Source organism: Piliocolobus tephrosceles, chromosome 6 (genome assembly GCF_002776525.5).
Source record: "Piliocolobus tephrosceles isolate RC106 chromosome 6, ASM277652v3, whole genome shotgun sequence".
In the NCBI taxonomy this organism is placed as follows: domain Eukaryota; kingdom Metazoa; phylum Chordata; class Mammalia; order Primates; family Cercopithecidae; genus Piliocolobus; species Piliocolobus tephrosceles.
This window is the reverse complement of record NC_045439.1, coordinates 75,082,146-75,105,949: the sequence shown is the minus strand read 5'-3', so window position 1 is coordinate 75,105,949 and position 23,804 is coordinate 75,082,146. Positions and strand designations below refer to the sequence as shown.

General features: G+C 39.5%; 1 protein-coding gene and 1 pseudogene across 10 annotated transcripts in view; one reads left to right on the top strand and one right to left on the bottom strand.

The window, feature by feature from the left end:
• Positions 1-23,804, bottom strand: part of MYO5A (myosin VA) — a 218,209-nt gene that overhangs the window by 175,196 nt on the left and 19,209 nt on the right. The window lies entirely within an intron of this gene.
• LOC111552734 lies at positions 20,338-21,075 on the top strand (annotated as a pseudogene). The gene has a single exon (XR_002734716.3). The product of XR_002734716.3 is annotated as an elongation factor 1-beta pseudogene (transcript).

The following is a 23,804-nucleotide window of genomic DNA, read 5'->3' as shown; positions in this document are numbered from 1 at the left end:
ATTATATGAAACGCCATATATGTTCCTGAATTAACAAAACAACTTGGTAGAAAGAACCAAAAATTGCAGGTATTTCCTTATTCCTCCAAATGTTTTCTGATTTCAATGTTTGTTTGTTTGTTTGTTTGTTTTTGAGAAAGAGTCTTGCTCTGTCCCCGAGGCTGGAGTGCAGTGGCATGATCTCGGCTCACTGCAACCTCTGCCTCTCGGGTTCAAGCAATTCTCCTGCCTCAGCCTCCGAGTAGCTGGCATTACAGGCACCCACCACCACCACACACACACACACTTGCCACCAGCCTGGCCAAAATGGTGAAATCCCATCTCTACTAAAAATACAAAGAAATACAATTTTTCACCGCTCCTGGCTGAATTTTTTTGTATTTTTAGTAGTGACAGGGTTTCACCATGTTGGCCAGGCTGATCTTGAACTCCTGACCACAGGTGATCTGCCCACCCTGGCCTCCCAAAGTGCTGGGATTACAGGTGTGAGCTACCACACCCAGCCTCAATGTTGTCTTTTTAAGTAAGTAAACTATCTGTTCTTTTGAATAATTATGAAAAATACAAAGGCAGAGTTAATAATTACAGAACTTTTAATCGCTAGGAAGTATGTAAGTCACTACAAATGATTTTCATTTCTAAACAATTTTCAACTAACTTCCTAATCCCTTAAATTACCCTTCCCTACTGAAGATCTGTAAATGACAGAACACAAATCTTTAAAAGAGAATAAATAATTCACTACATAAAAAAAAAAAAACAAGACTGTCAGGTGATTAATCACTTCTAATGACAAAAAATGTTTTAAGGTATTGAATTTGAACAAAGTAGTGTATATTCCCAAACACTATTGGAATTAAGGGGACAATTAGAATCCTAGAGAGTTCAAGTTTTCCGTCACATGAGTTAAGTAGCCTAAGTCAGTTGATCTCTGCACAAGACCTCTGATTAGATCATGAGATACTGAAGTCCAGAATAACAAGGTCTCTTTTCAGAAATCCTTACACTAGGTAGTACTAGAGGAATGTTATTAAAATGAAATAAAAACATGAATCAGCATAATATTTACCCTTTTAAAAAAAGATTAAGTAACCTCTTGTATGGATAATATACTTTCCACTATGCTAACGTAATTTTTCACATCATAGCCAGAAAGGAGTGGGCTTTACGTAGACTGTTAAAAAAGATAATAACATAAACATAAACTTTTGGTAGAAAAAGCCTCAATAACTTGAACAGAAAAGACAAGAATAAAGATTGTTGCCCTGTTGCATGATAGTAATATGCTAAATAAATTTCTTAAATTTTTCTTCTAACAACACGCAAACCTATTTGTCAGTTCAAAATGCTGCTTCTTTGAAAACACTATAGTAAATCCTTTAGGCTGAATCTTAGGATTTCCAGAGCCTGGCATTAAGCATCAACACAAAATTATTTTAAGTTGCTAATTATCACCGAAAACAAGGAGTCATGAGAGCACAGTTCTGAAACCCACATTTCCATAGTAAACGTTTTCATTTTTATGAACTGTTTAAATCACATTCCTCTTCTATACTTTTCCTATTCATTTTCAAATCAAATTCCAATTCAACACGTATTTACCAAGTCCCTCTTACGAGTGAGGTTCTGGGTTAAGCTGGGGGTGGGGGACGGTGAAACAAGGAGGATGAGAGCAGAGCCTGTTCTCTGCTTGCCATGTCCAGGCATCTCTTCCTGAAGCATGTCAAAAGGAGGTCAAAGAGCTATGTCCATTTTAATCCTAATAGCCCTATCGCTGTGCATTATTACCTCAGTTTTATAAATTAAAAAACTCAGGTTGAGTGAGTCAAAATAGCTTGGTCAAGATGACATGACTAGTTAAGTGGTGGAGCCAGGATTTGACCAAAGAATGTCTAGCCCCGACTTTCATTCTCTCTCCACTACACTGTATCTTCCTTGTTCAAACCTCAGCTCAAATGTTACCTTCTCAGAGAGGCTGTGTTTTTAAATGAGTAGTTTTATTTTCTTCACATTTTAAAAGAGATTAGATCCATTAATAAATTCTAGAAATCAGACTTTTACAGTTGAAAACAAACAAGAGACTCTGGGGGGTTCTTTTTTTAATATTGTTGTCACTTAGGTAAGTCTTTAAAAAGAGGAGAAATAAAGGAAAGGAAATAACACATAAACAGAGAAAAATAAAGACGATGTTACAAAGAAGAGCAGTATTACACTTTCTCCTTTGTTGCTTCACTAAAGGCAAAGAGGAGTGGGGCCAATTCTAAAGGTCAAGGGTGTACACCTGGCCACATCATGTCCACTGGAGTCATCAAAGCCTTACAACTGAGGCTCTATAGAAGATTCCCACCAGGATACACCCATGCCATAGTCACACGGGTGAAGGAAACACTCAGAGCTAGAAATGTCAGCATAAGGGATATGGACTTTCTTAAGAAAAGAATGAATTAGTATTTGTGTTATGTACAAATGCTTCTTAAATATCTTTATAGAAGACTCTGTGATACAAGTTCTACCTTGATACTAAAAATTTGGAAGCTTTCAAAGAGGAGAAATAGGTCATATGACACAAAATTATTTACTGGGGGATATATGGAACACTGTGCTAAAATGGGTACTAGGGCCAGGAGCAGCAGCTCACTCTTTTAATGCCAGCACTCTAGGAGGTCAGAGTGGGAGGATCGCGTGAGCCCAGGAGTTCGAGACCAGCCTGGGCAACATATAGCAAAACCTTGTTTCTACAAAAATAAAAAAGTTAGCTGCACGTGATGACACACACCTGTAGTTCCAGCTACTCAGGAGGCTGAGCTGGGAGGACTGCTTGAGGACAGGAGGTCAAGACTAAAGTGAGCCATGATCACACCACTGCACTCCAGCCTGGGCAACAGAGCAGATCCTGTCCCAGAAATTAAAAAAAATAAAAATAAGGGCAGGCCATGGTGGCTCACACCTGTAATCCCAACACTTTGGGAGGCCGAAGCAAGTAGATCACTTGAGGTCAGGAGTTCATGACCAGCTTGGCCTACATGGTGAAATTCCGTCTCTGCTAAAAATATAAAAATTAGCCAAGCATGGTGACAGGTTCCTATAACCCCAGCTACTCGGGAGGCTGAGGCAGGAGAATCGCTGGAACCCAGGAGGCAGAGGTTGCAGTGAGCCAAGATCACGCCACTGCACTCCAGTCTGGATGACAGAACCAGGCTGTGTCTCGAAAAAAAAAAAAAGTTTTACACTATGACGTTTCCTGGTTTCAACTTTATGTTATCCTTGGCTGACTGAGGAAACCAGCATACTTGTATGGCCAGCATTTCTGATGCCCCTCACTCACTCTCCTCAATCTCTATCCCACATTCCCAAACAGCTTTATATCAGTCTGCCGAGATGACCTGTCCACCAAGAGCCCATTCTTTGGGCTCCCGCAATACCTGACAATAGCAGCATAAACACTAAGATGGAAGCTTTCTAATTCTGGGTGAGGCCTCTGATTATCTCTCAATTCCATGGCCATGTATTTGTGAATTCTTAACTTCTACATAGTATTTCTATAGCAAAAAGTTCCCTTACTTTATTGAACTTTACTAAATTATCTAGGGTGAAAAAAAAAACCCATAAGGGGTTGAAAGAATTATGGATGAGGTGAATGCTTTTGTTGCATAGTATCCACCAGGACTCAAAAGACAGGGAAGGAGTAAAAAAAAAAGAGAGAAGCTTATTTTTGTAATCTTTCTGGTGAGTTTTCATTCTAAGCCATTTGTAAACATATGTAGCTGATTTCTGTAAATAATGAATTCTTGGAAACCACATTTTAATGTGGAGGGCTGTAAAGCAATTCATATTTCCCCAAAAGAGCTATGTTACAATTGGGGTTTGCATTTCTGAAGCATACGCAGCATATTAGTTGTAGACATGATCAAATACATTCTATAAAGCAAATATGTGAAGTCTAAAGCAAATTTCAAATATCAAAATTCTGCTGCTGGTGCTAGTCCCTAGTCCCAGGCTTTAAAACAACAAAATTAATTATACAAGAACTCTACTATAAAATACATAGAAAGGCATACTCTGACATAACACACATTTGATCAGAAATGTCTATGTTTACATTAAACATATAAATATGAGTGAAATAATAAAATGGTTGTGATTTGCCTTAAAATCTTTCAGAAGAAGAAAATGTTGGGAAAAGGAAGAAATGAAGCAAATGTGCAGAAGGCTGTTATTTGTTGAAGCTGCCTGCTTGAGGGGATTTGTTTTACTCTTCTTACTTTGTGAATGTTTTGAAAACTTTTCAAAATAAAAAGTTTAAAAAGCTAAGCTAAAAAGTATAAATAATACTTAATAACTAACAAATAATATTTAACAATTTCTCTTTCTTAAAACTTAAAACTCTCCTGGGAAAGATGAGATAAATCAGTAACAACTGCCTATGGGAGGAGGCATTAGAGCAAGATTTCCACAGCAAGCAGTTGTCAATAGCATAACTAAATTTAGAACCTTACATTATCTTCTACATGGCGTGTACATGCATCATTAAACCAAAGTGTAAAAGTGAAACTGCAGAGAATGAAGATAAACCTTCATTATACCACACAGAAAAATTAACTCCAAATGAACCAAAGACCTAAATGCTAAGAGCTAAAACTGTAAGATTCTTAGAAGAAAATACAGGAGGAAAACTTCATGATACTGAATTTGGCATTGATTTCTTGGAGCTGACACCAGGAGCACAAGCAATAAAAGAAAAAAGTAAATAAATTTAAAAGCTCTCTGCATCAGCTGGGTATAGTGGCTCATGCCTGTAATCCCAGCACTTTGGGAGGCCGAGGCGGGCGGATCACAAGGTCAGGAGAGCAAGACCATCCTGGCTAACACAGTGAAACCCTGTGCCTACTAAAAAAAAAACCAAAAAATTAGCCAGGCGTGGTGGCACACACCTGTAGTCCCAGCTACTCGGGAGGCGGAGGCAGGAGAACTGCTTGAACCCGGGAGGCAGAGGGTGCAGTGAGTCGAGATCGCACCACTGCACTCCAACCTAGGCAACAGAATGAGACTCTGTGTCAAAAAAAAAAAAAAAAGAAGGCCAGGTGCAGTGGCTCACATCTATAATCCCAGCACTTTGGGAGGCTGAGGTGGGCGGATCACAAGGTCAAGAGATCAAGACCATTCTGGCCAACATGGTGAAACCCCATCTCCACTAAGTAAAAAATCAGCAGGGCGTGGTGGCGTGTGCCTGTAGTCGCAGATACTCCGGAGGCTGAGGCAGGAGAACCACTTGAACCCAGGAGGCAGAAGTTGCAGTGAGCTGAGATCGCGCCAGTGCACTCCAGCCTGGTGATGGAGACTCTGTCTCCAAAAAAGCAAAAAACAAACAAACAAAAAACCTCTGTGCATCAAAGGGCACAATCAACAGAGTGAAAAGGAAACCCAATGAAAGGAAATATTTGCAAATCATATATCTGATAAAACACTCATACCCAGAATATATAAGGAATTCTACAATTCAGCTGGGCATGATGGCTCACACCTGTAATCTCAGCACTTTGGGAGGCCAAGGCAGGAGGACTGCTTGAGCCCAGGAGTTCAAGACTAGCCCAGACAACGTAGTGAGACCCATCTCTAAGTAAATTTAAAACAAAAATGAAAGAATTCTACAGCTGAACAGCAACAACAATGAACAACCTGATTTTAAAATAAGCAAAGACTCTGAATAGACATTTCTCCAAACAAGATATACAAATAGCCAATAGGCACATGAAAAGATGCTGAACATTATTAATCATTAGGGAAATGCAAATCAAGACCACAATGAGATACCATTTCACACCTATTAGAATGCCTACTATCAAAAAACTAGAAAATAACAACAGTTGGACAGGATGTAGAGAAATTAGAACCTTTGTGCCCTGGAGAAATTAGAACCTCTGTGCCCTGGTAATGTAAAACGGTGTAGCCAGTACAGAAAATAGTATGGTGGTTCCTCAAAAAATTAAATATATAATTCCTATATAATCCAGGAATCCCACTTCTGGGTATAAATCCAAAAGATCTGAAAGCAAGGTCTCAGAGATGCTTGCACACCCACGTTCACAGCAGCATTCTTCACAGTAGCCAAAGGATGGAAGCAACCCATGACCGTCAATGGATGAACAGATAAACAAAATGTGGTATATTTCACAAAGGAATATTATTTGGCCTCAAAAGGGAAGGAAATTCTGAAAGATGTCACAACATGGATGAACCTTGAGGACATTATGCCATATGAAATAAGCCAGTCATGAAAAGACAAATACTATATGACTCCACTTATATAGGGTACCTAGAGTAATCAAATTCATAGACAGAGAAAGTAGAATAAAGGTTGCCAGGGACTAGAGCGAGTGGGGAATAGGGAGTTATTGTTTAATGGGTAAAGAGATATAGTTTGGCAAGATGAAGAGTTTTGGCCTTGAACTCCTGGGCTCAAGCGATCCTCCTGCCCCAGCCTCTCCAAGTGCTGGGATTACAGCTGTGAGCACCATGCCTGGCCTGGTTGTACAACAATATGAATGTACTTAACACTACTGACCTGTACACTTACACATGGTTAAGATGGTTAACTTATACTATGTGTACTTTACCACAATTTAATTTTTTTATTTAAGTATACATTTACATTCTAAATGTTTATTAAATGCCCAACCATCCAGCTGTTTCAAAAAAGGCACATCTCCAAAGATGACCTATGATAATTACATTGGGCCTTGGCTGTTGGATTATTCCTACAGAGTTGAATTAAGAGGGACTTAAGTAACTCATTAATTAGAACTTCATTACTAAGGTACTGAAAGATTTCATTGCATAGGAAATTAATGCATGTGGGGTCTACAATTTTTAGTAGGGTTCTGTCATTTTCTATTAATATTTTGTTTTTACAGAGTCTTAAAAAAAAATAAGAAAACCCCACATTTCCACCTATATCAGAATATCTGGTCACAATGACACTGTACCAACTCTAGGTAATTAAAGCCTGCTGTTGCTCAGAGATCCCTGCCAGGGTTACCTCCTGAAAAGCAAGTAATGAACATTAAGCTTTTTTTTTTTTTTTTTTTTTTTTGAGACAGAGTCTCACTCTGTCATCCAGGCTGGAGTGCAGTGGCGCAATCTCAACTTACTGCAAGCTCCACCTCCAGGGTTCACGCCATTCTCCTGCCTCAGCCTCCCAAGTAGCTGGGACTATAGGCACCTGCCACCACGCCCAGTTAATTTTCTGTATTTTTAGTAGACATGGGATTTCACCGTGTTAGCCAGGATGGTCTCGATCTCCTGACCTCCTGATCCACCCACCTCGGCCTCCCAAAGTGCTGGGATTACAGGTGTGAGCCACCGCGCCCGGCCTAAGCCATGTATTTTTTATTGGATTCTCTAAAGTAAGATGAGTCAGGCTCCAAGTGTCAGAAGATCTGTCTCATGCTAATGAAAACAAAGATATTTACTGTTTAATCCCCTTTTATCCAAGAACATCAATGTTCTTGGCAAACATTAATCAAATGGAAATCAAGGCATATCCTCAGGATATATGAAGACATTGGGCTTTCAAAAACTCACACAAAAAGCATCTAGATCCAACAACTAATTTACAAAGCAACACATTGAACTACACCATGGCAATATAATTAGCAAAAACTAGACTGTGGAAAACTATGCAGGAAAAATTATACAGTTTTTTCAACAAAATAAATTTCAAGGAAAAAAGAAAAGAAAAAGATAGAGTAAGAACCCATAGCTTGAGACTTACAATAAGTATCAACCAGTTGCAATACCTGAACCTTGATTAGAACAAAGTAGAAAAAAAGAGTATGACATTTATGAGACAATAGGAAATGTAAAAACTGGCTTGATATTTGATAATATTAAGGAATTATAAACATTTTTAGGTGTCATAATGGTTTTGTGGTCATACATAGATATACAGATTTTTTCAAGTGTTTATGTTACAGATAATCTGTCAGGGAATCCCCAGACCACACCCAGGTTTGGTGATCTGGTAAGTGGGTTCACAGGACTCAGCATATAACTGTACTCATGGCCAAGATTTATTATAGCAAAAAGGCACAGAGCAAAATCACAAAAGTAAAAGGTGCATGAGATAATGTTTAGAGGAAACCAAATACAGGTTTTGAAGAGCCCTCTCGCGGTGGAGTCACACAGGATGGGTTTAATTCCCCCAGCAGCTAGTTACAACAATGCTGTCTACCAGAGAGGCTCATAGGGACACATTGCTCAAAGTTTTTACTGAGGACAGGTTACATAGGCTCACTCTGTATAGCACTTACCAAGATTCCAGACTCCCAGAAGGAAAGCAAGTATTCACCATAAACTATGTAGTTTGCACACAAAGCTTAGGCACAGTACACTACTACTAGTTAGGGTGGTTGAGAACCCTTCCAAAATCCAAATTCCCAGATGCTTGCCAAGGGCCAACCTTGTAAACAGACCTTCCAAAGGATAGCAGTCAGGCCTGCTACGCTCTTTTCTGCACAGATACACCGTGGAATATTTGGGATGAATTAACAGTATGTTTGGGACTTGCTTCAAAATCATATGGAAAGGCAAAAGTGGGTGAGGGTATAGCTGACATAAGACTGGCCAGGAGTTGATATTGTTAAAGTTGGGGCCCAGGTACATGGGAATTTATTGTACTGTTCTTTCTACTTTAGTATATAGATTAGATTTTCCCATAATAAAAAGTTTTGGTTGTTTTTAAACATAGGGGAAAAGTCAGAGTTAGTGCTTAGGCTATGAGTCAACAGAGCCTATAGGCTGGTGAGGATGAGAAGCAGAGTTTATGGTACCCTTAGTCTATCATCAAGGCCTGAGGGAAGAAAGGTTGGTGCAGGCTATATGTGAAAAAGGCTTTCGATTGGGACTCTCAAGAGTCAGTTAACATGTTTTGGAAGATAGAGATAGAAAAGGTAGTCTTTCATCCAAGAAAAACTAAATCTCAGAGTCAGAAGTTTGAGAGTAATTTAATTATAGCCACAGATTAAGTGGCTGGCAAATGATCTTAAACAATCTATGGAGCATTGCAAATGAGATATATTATACTTTGAATCATTAATTCCAGAGCTATAAAATAAATATGTAGCCACTCTTTCCCACAGCACATTAACGAAGAATGGAGAATGTTTCTTCCATTTCAAAAATGTATTACTGGAGCCGGGCGTGTTGGCTCACACCTGTAATCCCAGCACTTTGGGAGGTTGAGGCAGGCAGATCACTTGAGGTCAGGAGTCTGAGACTAGCCTGGCCAACATGGTGAAACCCTGTTCTACTAAAAATACAAAAATCAGCTGGGCATGGTGGGAGGCGCCTCTAATCCCAGCTACTTGGGAGGCTGAGGCACGAGAATCGCTTGAAGCGGGGAGGCAGAGGTTGCAGTGAGCTGGAGTGCAGCCTGGGCGACAGACCGAGATTCAGTCTCAAAAAAAAAGAAAAAAAAAATGTATTCTTTAGCACTGATACTTGCTTACACAATAATACTATACTCTAGAAGACATGAGGCTCAGTGTGTCTAAAACCTCGACAACAAGGTCCACACACTAGAAATATTGTGCATTCTGAGACTGTTACGCAGCCTCCACAGACAAGAATTAAAGGAAGTGACGGAAATACGGGCAAAAGTATATCCTTTATTTAAAACTATAAATAATCTGTATTCAATAATAAATTATCTGAAACACAAATATTATGAAACCATATTTTAGTTTGTATCACATAAGAGTAGAAAAAAACAACTAAAAGCCCAAGAGCAAACTACCAGCATAGAAAGCTTCACTGCCTGGCCCCTCGCTTCAACACCCCACAATCTGAGATGTCGACCTGTAATAGACAGAAAATAATGAGGCAGGGAAGACCAGAGTAAATCAGCAATACAGAGTCAAACATCTTCCCTATATCATATGAAGGAAATACATGTTTATCACTGAATGGTGCCATCTTTGATCTCCAAACAAAAAGCATTAATGACTCATCAAAACATTCCCTATTACTAAGGATGGCTTTTCACTAATCCACCCGCAATCTGTTATCCGACATGAACAAAAATGTATGATGAAATCTCTGGCTGGGGACCAGAACAAAGCCCACAGATACACAAGGGACCAAGGGTCTTCTTGGTTCTCTGCTAACACCCACATATCGTTTTGCCAATGGAAATCATTTAGTGTTGGGTTACAAATATACTATAGTATCTAGTCACAGAGGTCCTTCAAAATAGCATTGATTAAATAAAAGATCTAATGTTATTTCTTGTTTTTTTGTTTTGTTTTGTTTTTTAATAGAGTTTGGCTCTACCGCCCAGTCAGAAGTACAGTGGCACCATCTCGGCTCACTGCATCCTCCCCCTCATGGGTTCAAGAGATTCTCCTGACTAAGCCTCCCAAGTAGCTGGGACTTCAGGCACACACCATCACGTCCGGCTAATTTTTGTATTTTTAGTAGAGATGGGTTTTTGCCAAGTTGGCCAGCCTAGTCTCGAACTCCTGCTCTCAGGTGATCCATCCACCTCGGCCTCCCAAAGTGCTGGGAATACAGGCATGAGCCACTGTGCCCGGCCTTTCTTGTTATCTATTATCCTAGATGCTAAGTGCCAAGCTATGGGCAAGTGTTAAGGATTCTGCTGAATGTATCTACCTGAGCACTTCAATGCATAAGCAAGAACAATTATTGCATAGACGTTACAATAAATGTTAAAGGTTAACAATAACATAATTCTCAACAATGTCTAATTGGCAAATTAATTTTCCTTATACTATCTATAAGCTTCAATGTTAGTTAGCATTCATTCTTGAGATATATGATATATATATCTCCATATTTTTTGACCTATATCAAAATATATTTAAGCCTAAAATACTAAAAAAATTAAATTGACTTTAAAATGTCTAAAATTCAACTATCCAAAGCAAACCTAAGTGTCCAGTAACAAATGAATGGATAATGAAAATATACTCTCTCTCTATATATATACATACACACACACACACACAATAGACTACTACTATTCAGCCTTAGGAGGAAGTCTTGTCATTTGGGACAACATGAATGAACCTGGAGGACATTATGTTAAGTGAAATAAGCTAGTCACAGAAAGATAAATACTGCATGATTTCACTTATATGTGGATTGTAAAAAAGTCGAAGTCATAGAAGCAGAGAGTGAAATAGAGATTACCAGAGGCTGAGGGTCAGGAACATTGGGGAACTACCAGTCAAAAAACACAAAATTTCAGTTAGACAGGAAGAATAAGTTCAAGAAATCTACTGCACTTCATGATGATCATGGTTAATAACAATATATTGTATATCTGAAAATTGTTGACAGTAGATTTTGTGTTCTCGTCACAAAAAAAAAAAGTGAGGTAATGCATATGTTAAACAGCTTGATTTAGCTATTCCATAGTGTATACATATATCAAAACATCATATTGTAAGCCATAAATATATACAGTATTTACTTGTCAATTAAGATAAGTAAATAAACAAGTTTAAGAAGCAAAAATGGACTCCGAGTGGTCAAAAGAGAAGGCATAAAGTCCTTGTATGCATTAAAGCTTTTCTTGGGAGAGAATCCCTTGTTTTCATTCAAAAACTCTACCTCTAGTCTTATTTTATAATTTTATCTGTTACACAGTTTCCAAGTTCATCTGAGTTTAAAGTTAGAACATTAATGTTGTCCTCAGGGTGGGGAACATCACACCCCAGGGCCTGGTGTGGGTGGGGGACAGGGGGAGAGATAGCATTAGGAGAAATACCTAATGTAAATGACGAGTTAATGGGTGCAGCAAACCAACATAGCACATGTGTAACAAACCTGAACATTGTGCACACGTACCCTAGAACTTAAAGTATAATTTAAAAAAGTGAGAAATTTTTTAAAAAAAGAAAATTAATGTTGTCCTAAGTAGCATAAACTGGCTTGAGTTAAGTTAAGGCAGGCAAAGAGGATTATAAGGATATAGGTCCCTTCATGAAGCCCAAAAACAGGAACGGTGCTTCAGACAGGACTGGAAACAGGGCTGAGACGGCTCATCATCCCTCTCGGTTTCTTGTCTCTGCTCATTTGTGTATATCTGCCCCTTGTGCTTTCTAGGCCACATGGCTGTTAAAAGATGCCCACTGCATAGCTCCTGAGCTTCGAGTTCACAGGTGTAACTACAGACAGTAAGCTTCCTCCCCTGGAAATGTCACAGGAAATGGACACGGAATGACCGCGTTGCCACTCCTGGTCCAGCCCCTTGTGGCTGAGGTGAGAGAGGAAGTCAAGTTATAAAATGGCTGGGGATTAAAGAAGGTTCTTACAATCTAGGAAGACCCTCCAAAGAGTATTCGCTATAGAAGGAAAGCTGTGAAAATACAGGGATCTAGAGAAGCTTTGAAAATGCAACAAAAAGTAAGGGTTGATAACCTTATAATGAAGGATACAGGCTCTCCAAATATTTTGACTTGAGGTAGTTTAGTATATGGGCAAATATCCCATAACACCTTAGTAGACTATAAGGGATTCATTGTACCATTGGACTACTGATGACTCATTACTCAGGAAAGTTTAAGTTGTATTAAATACACAATTTGAGAAGAACGCAATGCCTCCCTCAGTCAACCCCATGAGGTGCTGTGAAACCGGAATGCCTTTCCTTCAGGGTAGTCCTGAGTTGGCACAATGGGGATAGGCCTTTACTAAACCTGTGCAACAACCAGTCAGTCACTAGATATAGGCTGCCCTGCAAGAGGGTGTGATCTTGGGTGAAACAGCTTTTTTTTTTTCAGACAGAGTCATCTTGCTCTGTCACCCAGGCTGCATTGCAGTGACACAATCACGACTCACTGCAACTTCCACCTCTCAGGCTCAAGCAATTCTCCCACCTCAGCCTTCTGAGTAGCTGGGACTACAGGCATGCACCACCATGCCCAGCTAATTTCTGTATTTTTAGTAGAGACGGGGTTTCGCCATGTAGCCTAGGCTAGCCTCAAACTCCTGGGATCAAGGGATTCACTCACCTCAGCCTCCCAAAGTGTTGGGATTACAGGTGTGGGCCACTGCACGCAGCCTGAGAAAAAAATGTTAAGAGCAGCTGGCAGCAGATGGAATGAAGAGTCAGGATGGCAAGTCTCAACAAATTTCAAAAAATATACAGAGATAATGGAGTATGTTCACTGTTCACAGCAAAATTATGCGAGAAGTTGAGAGCAGATGTCCTGAAATAGCATGCATACATACATACATACATACATACACAAAATTTAAATATTTAAAAGAAGAAATTGGCCGGGTGCGGTGACTCACGCCTGTAATTGGCCCAGTGCTTTGGGAGGCTGAGGTGGGTGGATTGCCTGAGCTAAGGAGTTCGTGACCAGCCTGGGCAACATGGTGAAACACTGTCTCTACCGAAATAAAAAAATTAGCCAGGCATGGCAGCATGCACCTGTAGACCCAGCTACTCCGGAGGCTGAGGCAGCAGAATTGCTTAAACCCGGGAGGTGGAGGTTGCAGTGAACCAAGATCATGCTACTGCACTCCAGTCTGGGCAACAGAGCAAGACTCTGTCTCAAAAAAAAAAAAAGAAGAAATTGAGAGCAGAAGGATAACTTAAAAACTGCCAAATTTTTGGAAATAAAGCCATTTCTTTATGAAATGATTCACAGAAAAACTATCAAGGGAAATTAATAAATAAATGAACAATAATAAAAATTCAACATATCAAAACCTGAGAAATATAGCCAAAGTGTTGCTTCGAGAGAAATTTACATCCTTAAATCATATATTAGAAGCGAAGAAAGGCTGAAAAGCAATGTCTGAGCATTCATCCCAAGAAGCTAGAAAAAGAATAGCAAATTAAAGAAAGTAGAAAAAAGACAATAACAAAGATAAACACAAAATCAGCAAACTAGAAAATAATTGTACAATAAAGACAAATCAACAAAGCCAAAAATTAATTATTTGAGAAGACTAACAAAATGATAAAACACTAGTAGGTACAGATATAACCTATGTAAACAATTCCCTATTGCTGGACATCTACGTTATCTCCACAGATACACTATTCCACAGCACTGACATAATCACCCTTCCAATATTCACTCATGTTTATTTCCTGAAAATAAATTCTTAAAATTATGACTGTTAGCTCAAAGGGTGTGAAAAATTCTAAGGCTTCTGATACATATATTGTGCTAAATTGCCCTATAGAAAGATTGAACCAATTTTACTCCCACTAGCAGTTTATGATAGTATTCATTTCCCTAAGAAATAAGTATGATTTTTAAAAATATTTATTCCTTTGTTTGGTTAAAAAAAAACCTCTTCATTTTAATTTGCATTTCTTACATTACTAATGAGTTGAACACTTTCTCAATGTTTACAGGTTAAGTTTCTTTCGTGAATTGCCTTAGTGTTTTCTATTCTTCTATTAAGGTGTTAGCCTTTCTCACATATTTTATTACTTTTTATATATTGATATTGAGCCCTGAACCAAATAATTAAAAATATTTTCCTGTTCTGTCAGATTGCTTATTAACCTCCTTTCGAACATGTTGTTGTTGTAGAGAGCTTGAAACTGTTTATATTCTTGTCAATTTTTTCCCGTTATGGTTTGCCTTTATTTGATGTTTAGAAGTACCAACCCCATACCAAGAGTATTATGTGAATACTCACCCACATTAACCCCTAACGGAATAGCAGTGGTAAAGACTTGATGAATTTCTACAAATGTCTTGCTGGCTCAGGAATGTAGTCAGGCATATCAAAAGTAAGATGTCATTTAAGATTTTTAAAAACTAGAGATACTACTAGATTCTAGGCTTTGTGGGGCAGAGTCAAGGCAAGGCAAAATTATGACGTGACTGAAATTACTTTTAGTGGCCCAAAGTATCTCCTTTTTTCTTGGCCCTTTTACTCCTGAAGCAGCTTCAGTTCTAGCTACCTATCTCATTCTCAGTGAAGGAAGGACTGATACTGGTTTATCATAAGACATTAAAGATATTTATGCTTTTAAAATAACAAATTGCAAAGAGCATGGCCAAGAAAAGTTTGGGGAAGATTCTGAAGCATTAATGGATTTTCTTTTTTTATTATTATTTTTAATTGTGGTAAAATACACATATTTACGATCTTAATCATTTTTAAGTATACATTTCAGTGGTGGTATTAAATACACTTACTTTGTTGTGTAACCATCACCACCATCTGTCCACAGAACTTTTTCATTTTCCAAAACCGAAACTCCATATCCATTAAATGAACGCCCCATTTTCCCCTTCCCTCAGCCACCAGGAACAACTATGCTACTTTCTGTCTCTACAGATTGTACTACTTTAGGTACTTCATGTAAGTAGAATCATACAGTATGTATCTTTTGTCACCGGCTTATTTCACATGGCATAATGTCCTCAAGGTTATTCATGTTGAGGCATCTTTCAGAATTTCCTTCCTTTTTGAGGCTGAATAATGTTCCATTGTATAAACATACCACATTTTGTTTATCCATTCATCCACCAATGGACACTGGGTTGATTCCATTCTTTGGCCATTGTGAATAATGCTACTGTGAACACAGATGTGCAAGTATCTCTTTGAGACCTTGCTTTGAATTCTTTTGGGTATATACCCAGAAGTGGGATTGCTGGATCATATGTTAATTATTATGTTTAATTTTTTTAGGGGGCCAGGCACAGGAGGTCACACCTGTAACCCCAGTGCTCTGGGAGAACAAGGCAGGGAGATCGCTTGGGTGACCACAGGATTTTGAGGGTTACAGTGAGCTACAGTCACCCCTCTGCACTTCAGCGTAGGTGACAGAGGGATGCTCTGTCTCTTAAAAATAAAAAATAAAATAAATAAAACTTTGAGGAACTGACATACTGTTTTCCATAGTGGCTGCATTTTATATTACCACCACTAGTGCACAAGAGTTCCAGTTTCTCCACATCCTCTCCAACACTTGTTCTTTTTGTTTTTGTTTTGTTTTGTTTTGTTTTGTGTGATAATAGGCATGAAATGATATTTCATTGTGGGCTAGATTTGCATTTCCCTAATGATTAATGATGTTCAGCATCTTTTCATGTGCTTATTAGCCATTTGAATATATTCTTGGAAAAATGTCTACACAAATCCTTTGCCCATTTTTTTTTGTTTTTTGAGATGGAGTTTCGCTCTTTTTGCCCAAGCTGGAGTGCAATAGCGTGATCTCAGCTCACTGCAACCTCCGCCTCCCAGGTTCAAGTGATTCTCCTGCCTCAGCCTCCTGAGTAGCTGGGATCACAGGCATGCGCCACCATACCCAGCTAATTTTTTGTATTTTTAGTAGAAATCGGGTTTCAGCATGTTAGCTAGGTTGGTCTCCAACTCCTAACCTCACGTAATCCGCCCGCCTCGGCCTCCCAAAGTGCAGGGATTACAGGCGTGAGCCACTGCGCCCGGCCAGAAAACTTTTAACTCAAAAATGTCTCTTTGAAATACCTTTGGTCAGGTGTGGTGGCTCGTGCCTGTTATCCCAGCACTTTGGGAGGCCAAGGAGGGAGGATTGCTTGAGCCCTGGGGCTCAAGACCAGCCTAGACAACATAGTGAGACCCCGTTTCTACAAAAAAATACAAAAATTAGCTGTGTGTGTGTGTCTGTAGTCCCAGCTGCTTGGGAGACCGAGGTGGGAGAATTGCTTTAGCCCAGGAGTTCAAGGCTGCAGTGAGGTGTGATTGTGCCACTATACTCCAGCCTGGATGACAGAACAAATCCTTGGCTCTAAATAATAAAAATAAAAATAAGATAAAATTGAAAAAGAAATATACTTGTTCACACTTGAAAAAAGAAAATATTTGCTTTTTTAATTATAAAAGAATGTATGTTGATTATAAAAATTCAGATATTACATAATTGAATAAAGCATTAATAGAAAATGAAAATCTCCCAAAATCTCACCCACAGAAAAAACTCTTTTAAACAGTCTAAACAGTCTAGTATAAACTTCCATAACATAGGCATACACACAGACACACACACACACACACATATACTATACACACACACACACACACACACACACTGTATTTTACTTTTCTCTGCTTAACAATATATCCTGGACATTTATCCATATTAATATGAGATTCTGTTAATTACCTTTTTTAAATAGTGGTCAACATAGTATTTACATATATAAACTAATACTAAATTTTTGTTTGGGAGGCCAAGGCGGGCAGATCACCTGAGGTCAAGGAGTTCCAGATCAGCCAGGCCAGTGAAACCTCGTCTCTACCAAAAATATGAAAATTATCCAGCCATGGTGGTGCACACCTGTAATCCCAACTACTCAGGAGGCTAAAGCAGGAGAATTGATTGAACCCGGTAGGCAGAGGTTGCAGTGAGCCAAGATCATGCCACTGCACTCCAGCCTGGGCAACAGAGTGAGACTCCATCCCAATACATATATACACACATACATACATATATACATACATACATACATTTTTTTTAAATTCACAAAACCTAAGACAAAACGGATTCTAATAAGATCAAAAGCACTTCAGGGTCTAACATTGAACAATAGAGAGACAAAATATAAAATAAAGCTCGTAATTATTCTGTATCACTTGTACATAAGATCTAAATATTGAATAGTGCTATAATTGCAGACTTGCCATATTTACCTATAGTGCATTTACAAACTCTCTTTCTCTCTCCAAACTAGAAATAATGTAACCTCTGACCATGCCACGTCTACAGAAGTATCTGTTCAGTAAGGCCAGCCATTTCCAAAACTTTTAGTAAGAGAATAGAGAGGCTACCAATCTAGTTGACAAATGTAAAAGGCAGATGAACATATATAGGGGTTTGCAAGTGTCAGCCTCCACTTAAAGTACAATTCTCTCATTGTGCCATTAGTAAATAACATTTTGGTTGATTTCTTCAGTTACACAAAGAATTAGTGTCTTCCTTTATGATTAAGGAAAGAGAGATTGCCCTGTAAGTCTCAGCAAACGATACAAATTTAAGTGCAAGTTGAAATCCTGTCATTTGGAGCAACATGGATAGAACTGGAGGTCATTATGTTAAGTGAAATAAGCAAGGCACAAATATCACATGTTCTCATTCATATGTGAGAGCTAAAAAAGTAGGTCTCATGAAGACAAGAGAGTAGACTGGTGGATACCAGAGGCCAGGAAAGGTAGCAGGGTGGGGGAGATAAAGAGAGGTTGATTAATGGGTACAAATATTAATATACAGTTTGGTAGAAGAAATAAGATCTAGTGTTCAACAGATCAGTGGGATGACTACAGATTACAATAATCTATTGTATATTTCAAAACAGCTAACAGACTGATTTGAATGTTTCTAGCATAAAGAAAAAACAAATAGGGAAGGTGATGGCTATCCCAATCACACTGATTAGACCTTTATAAATTATATAAATGTATTAAATTATAACATTACCCTCAAAATATGTACATCTATTATGTATCAATAAAAAATAAATTTAGGCTGGGCATGGTGGCTCAACACCTGTAAATGCCAGCACTTTGGAAGGCCAAGGTGGGAGGATCTCTTGAGTCAAGGAGTTCAGGACAAGGGTTGAGCCTGGGCAATGCAGTGAGATCCCATTTCTAAAAAAAAAATAAAGAAATTTGCCAGGCATGGTGGCTCATGTCTGTAGTTCCAGCTACTCAGGAGGCTGAAGTGGGAGGATCACTTGAACCTCGCAGGTTGATGCAGCGAGCTAAGATTGTGCCACTGCACGTCAGCCTGGGTGACAGAGCAAGACCATGTCTAGAAAAAATAATAAAAAATTTACAAAAATAAATTTTAGAAACAACAAAACTGAATGAAATAAAAACTGAATCAAAAAAATTAAGTGGAAACTTACATATCTCCTGATATGGTCAAATTTTCTTAATTTCCTAACTACTTTTTTTCCACAAGGGTCCTGGGTATTTTCTCACTTCTAAGAGGTATTATCTACCTCTACTTTAACTTTCCATACCAAATGAACAAATTTACCAAACATTTTATCATTAATCTAAAACTTAACAGGAATGGCATATGATCGGCATGGCTTTACCATCAATTTCACATAAGTGTTCAGAAACCAGGTGGAAGTGAACTCCTAAGTTGACGGAGCTTTTAATGCTTGCATGAACATTTTCTAGGCCTTCAAAGGCTGTTGCTGCTGTTTCTCCTTTTTTTTTTTTTTTTTCCTTGTCTTTTTTAACATCTTGTTCTCTTCTTTCCCCCACTGAAATTCAAGAATATGCAGCTACCATAAGCTTGGGATATCCTAGAAACAACAATGGTTAGAAGACTGGCATGGTTTCTACACACTCATCCTTTAATTGATGTCTTCTAACCCACTCACTCTTACTCATACCCAGCTTCTCCCATATTATTGAAACTTCAATCCTTGCCTCTGTCATGTTCAGGTTGCTAAGCCTGGGGAAGATAACACCTTAAAATGCCGTAAATGCAGTGGGAAAGGACTCAGGAGGTAGCCAGAAAACCTAGAAATTATGACCAGGACTGGATTCTTTGGCATTAATACCTATGTTTTGCAATGTCCAAAGCATGACTAGAATTGATTTTTCACCCCCTGAATGCTGTCATATTCCCATATTACCTGTATTTCTGTGCCTAAATAACACCATATAGACAAACTCTCCAATTTTATATCAACTTTATTCACACTGAAGCTGCCACATCTTAAATTAGGAATGCTTTCAGCTACAAGAACAGAAAAGTCTGACAGAATGCTGGGCGCAGTGGCTCACACTGGTAATCCCAGCACTTTGGGAGGCTGAGGCGGGTGGATCATGAGGTCAGAAGATTGAGACCATCCTGGCCAACCTAGTGAAACCCTGCCTCTACTAAAAATACAAAAATTAGCCGGGCATGGTGGCAGGCGCCTGTAATCCCAGCTACTCAGGAGGCTGAAGCAGAGAATTGCTTGGACCCAGGAGGCAGAGGTTACAGGGAGCCAAGATCGCACCACTGCACTCCAGCCTGGGCGATACAGCGAGACTCCATCTCAAAAAAAAAAGAAAAAAGAAAAGTCTGACAGGTAGCTTAGACTCTTAGGAGTTTGTATCCTTAACAAGAAGTCCAAAGGTTACCTCAGGGCTATTCTGGCAGCTCAATAATGTTGTTAAGAACTCAGACTCGGCAGTTCCATCATCTTCGGGAGCTGTAGAGGTATGAATTTAAGACAGGCCTATTTTATTAATTATTTCCAAATGCAGCGAAAGGTCCAGGGACTATCTGTGGGCCACTTAATTCAGGGTCCCCAATTCGTACATGGAGAACTCTCAGATACAGCCAACGCCATGGCTTTTGCAGACCTGAAAAGCCCCGCTGGCCTCCAGGTGCTCAATGATTACCTGGAAGACAAGAGCTACATCAAGGGGTATGTGCCATCACAAACAGATGTGGCAGTATTTAAAGCAGTGCCTGGCCCACTGCCTGCCGACTTGTGTCATGCCCTACATTGGTATAATCACATCAAGTCTTACGAAAAGGAAAAGGCCAGCCTGCCAGGAGTGAAGAAAGCTTTGGGCAAGTATGGTCCTGCAGATGTGGAAGACACTACAGGAAGTGGAGCTACACAGATAGTAAAGGTGATGATGACATTAAGCTCTCTGGATCTGATGAGGAGGAGGAAAGTGAAGAAGCAAAGAAGCTAAGGGAAGAACGTCTTGCACAATATGAATCAAAGAAAGCCAAAAAAAACCTGCACTTGTTTCCAAGTCTACCATCTTACGAGATGTGAAACCTTGGGATGATGAGGCAGATATGGCGAAATTAGCGTCAGAAGCATTCAAGCAGACGGCTTAGTCTGGGGCTCATCTAAACTAGTTCCAGTGGGATACGGAATTAAGAAACTTCAAATACAGTGTGTAGTTGAAGATGATAAAGTTGGAACAGATATGCTAAAGGAGCAGATCACTGCATTTGAGGACTATGTGCAGTCCATGGATGTGGCTGCTTTCAACAAGATCTAAAATCCATCCTGGATCATGACATTTAAATAAAAGCTTGAAAGATTAAAAAAAAAAAAAAAAAAAGATCTCAGACTCTTGGCTGGGTGCAGTGACTCACACCTGTAATCCCATCACTTTGGGAGGCTGAGGCAGGCAGATCTCTTGAGGTCAGGAGTTTGAGACCAGCCTGGCCAACATGGCAAAACCCTCCCTCTACTAAAAAATATGAAAATTAGGCTGGACACGGTGGGTCACGCCTGTAATCCCAGCACTTTGGGAGGCCGAGGCAGGCAGATCACAAGGTCAGGAGATCGAGACCATCCTGGCTAAATCAGTGAAACCCCATCTCTAGTAAAAATACAAAAAATTAGCCGGGTGTGGTGGCAGGCGTCTGTAGTCCTAGCTACTCGGGAGGCTGAGGCAGGAGAATGGCTTGAACCTGGGAGGCAGAGCTTGCAGTGAGCCGAGATTGCGCCACTGCACTCCAGCCTGGGCAACAGAGCAAGACTCTGTCTCAAAAAAATAATAATAATATGAAAATTAGCTGGGCATGGTGGCACACGCCTATAATCCCAGCTACTCAGGTGGCTGAGGTGTGGGAATCACTTGAACCTAGGAGGCGGAGGTTGCAGTTAGCCAAGATCGCGCCATTGTACTCCAGCCTGGGCAACAGAGTGAGACCTTTTCTCAAAAAAAACAAAAAAAATTCAGTTCCTTGGCCAGATGCAGTGGCTCATGCTTTATTTCCAGCAATTTGGGAGGCCAAGGAGGGTGGATCTCTTGAGGTCAGGAGTTCAACAGCAGCCTGGCCAACATGGTGAAACCCTGACTCTACTGAAAATACAAAATTAGCCGGCGTGGTTGCCTGCACCTGTAATCCCAGATACACAGGTGGCTGAGGCGTGAGAATCGCTTGAACCTGAGAGGGGGAGGTGGCAGTGAGCTGAGACTGTGCCACTGCACTCCAGCCTGGGCTATAGAATGAAACTGTCTCAAAAAGAACTCAGATTCTGTCTTTTCTTTCTGCTCTACCTTCTTAGCTTGTTAGCTTTTCATTCTGAGGCTTGTTGCCTTATAATTACAATTTGGCTGCCACAACTCCATACATCACATTCCATACTTAAGGATGGAAGAAAGAGAGTATACATACAAACAAATGTTTCTATTCCTTTTATGAGAGAAGCTACTTCCTCCCCTCCCGCCTCCCCCCCCCCCCATAGAGGTCTTCCAGAAGATTTCTGGTTATATCACATGAGCCCGAACTAAATCACACAGCTGGCCCTAACTGCAAGGGAAGTTAGAAAAAGGCATATTTGTCTTTGAACCTCTATAACAGAAAGAGAAATGGGTTTGGAACTGGCTTTAGGATTCAAGCAACAGTTTATGACACATGTCTCTATTACACATAAAATGCTAACTATGCTAGTTAATTACAACTGGGTGCAGGACCTTTAAAAGCTCTGGTTTAGAATACAGCTCTCCTACAATTTTGTCAGATGGTGCTGACAGTGCTCAGTTGTAGACAGATTACAACTGAAACAGTATCCATAGCCAAATCCTATCTAGAATGAAGGGAAAATTGTAATAGTGTACATAGCTGATGTCCTAAAACATTCCAGAAGCTTTAAGAGTGTAATAAGGGTCTGGTGCAGGGACTCACACGTGTAATCCCAGCACTTTGGGAGGCCAAGGCAGGATCACTTGAGCCTAGGAGCACACAAGCCTGGGCAACATGGCAAAACCCCAACTCTACAAAAAAATACAAAAATCAGCAAGGCATGGTGGCATGCACCTGTAGTGCCAGTCCAAGTGGGAGGATCACTTGAGCCCGAGAGGTCGAGGCTGCAGTGACCCATGATTCCACCACTACACTCTAGCCTGGGCAACAGAATGAGACCCTGTCTCAAAAAAAAAAAAAAAAAAAAAAAGTGTGATAACTAGAGATCTATCTGGGGCTACCATTTTTTTTAAATAAGAAAATAGATTTTTACAAAGTATTTAAAATAGACAAGCCAATAATACTACCTAAGAGTTAACATTAAGGGACTCTATTACGCTATGCCAAGTACTGAGCTTTACATGTATATGTATGTATCTAATCTCTCAACTGTCCTATCAGGTAAGTACATTCACTAATTTGCTCATGGTCACACAAGGAGAAGCTCAACCTAACTCTAGAGATCATGCCCTTAACCATATTACATTACTGTTTATTATTTTATTTGTTCTCCTTGGTGTTTCTTATTCATTTTACGTATTTGTTATTTAATCATTCAAATTTGTAAAGTTTAACTCTTGTTTATAAATTGTAAATTGTCTTTCTCTACTTTCTTTCCATGGTATTTCTAGTTCACACAAGTCCTAAAATGGCAAAGCTGTTTCAATCATATCTTTCGAAAACTTAGAATCAGAAAATCCAAATGGATTTTGTAGCTAGTTTTATGAAAGCTTTGATAACATTACAACAAACCTTGTTAGGGTTTTATAAGGAAAAAAAAAAAAGAACTAACCCGACAAAATAAACCACCAAAAAAGGCATCACAACACACAAGGTACAAACAACAAAAGTAGAAAAATAAATATACATCTATATTAGTCCTATGTGTTCTAAATCCCTCCTCTGTTTCAACTACTGTGAGTCTGCCACCTCCACAGCACACTGGCCAAGATTACTTGTAGGCATATCATTGGTTCCCTGAATTATTGGGCTATTATTCCCCACCTCGCCCCCACACCCCGCCAAAACATTAACCCTGTTTGCTCCACACATAGCTGGTAACACACATGTGGTTAATTATACCCAAATCTCTAGT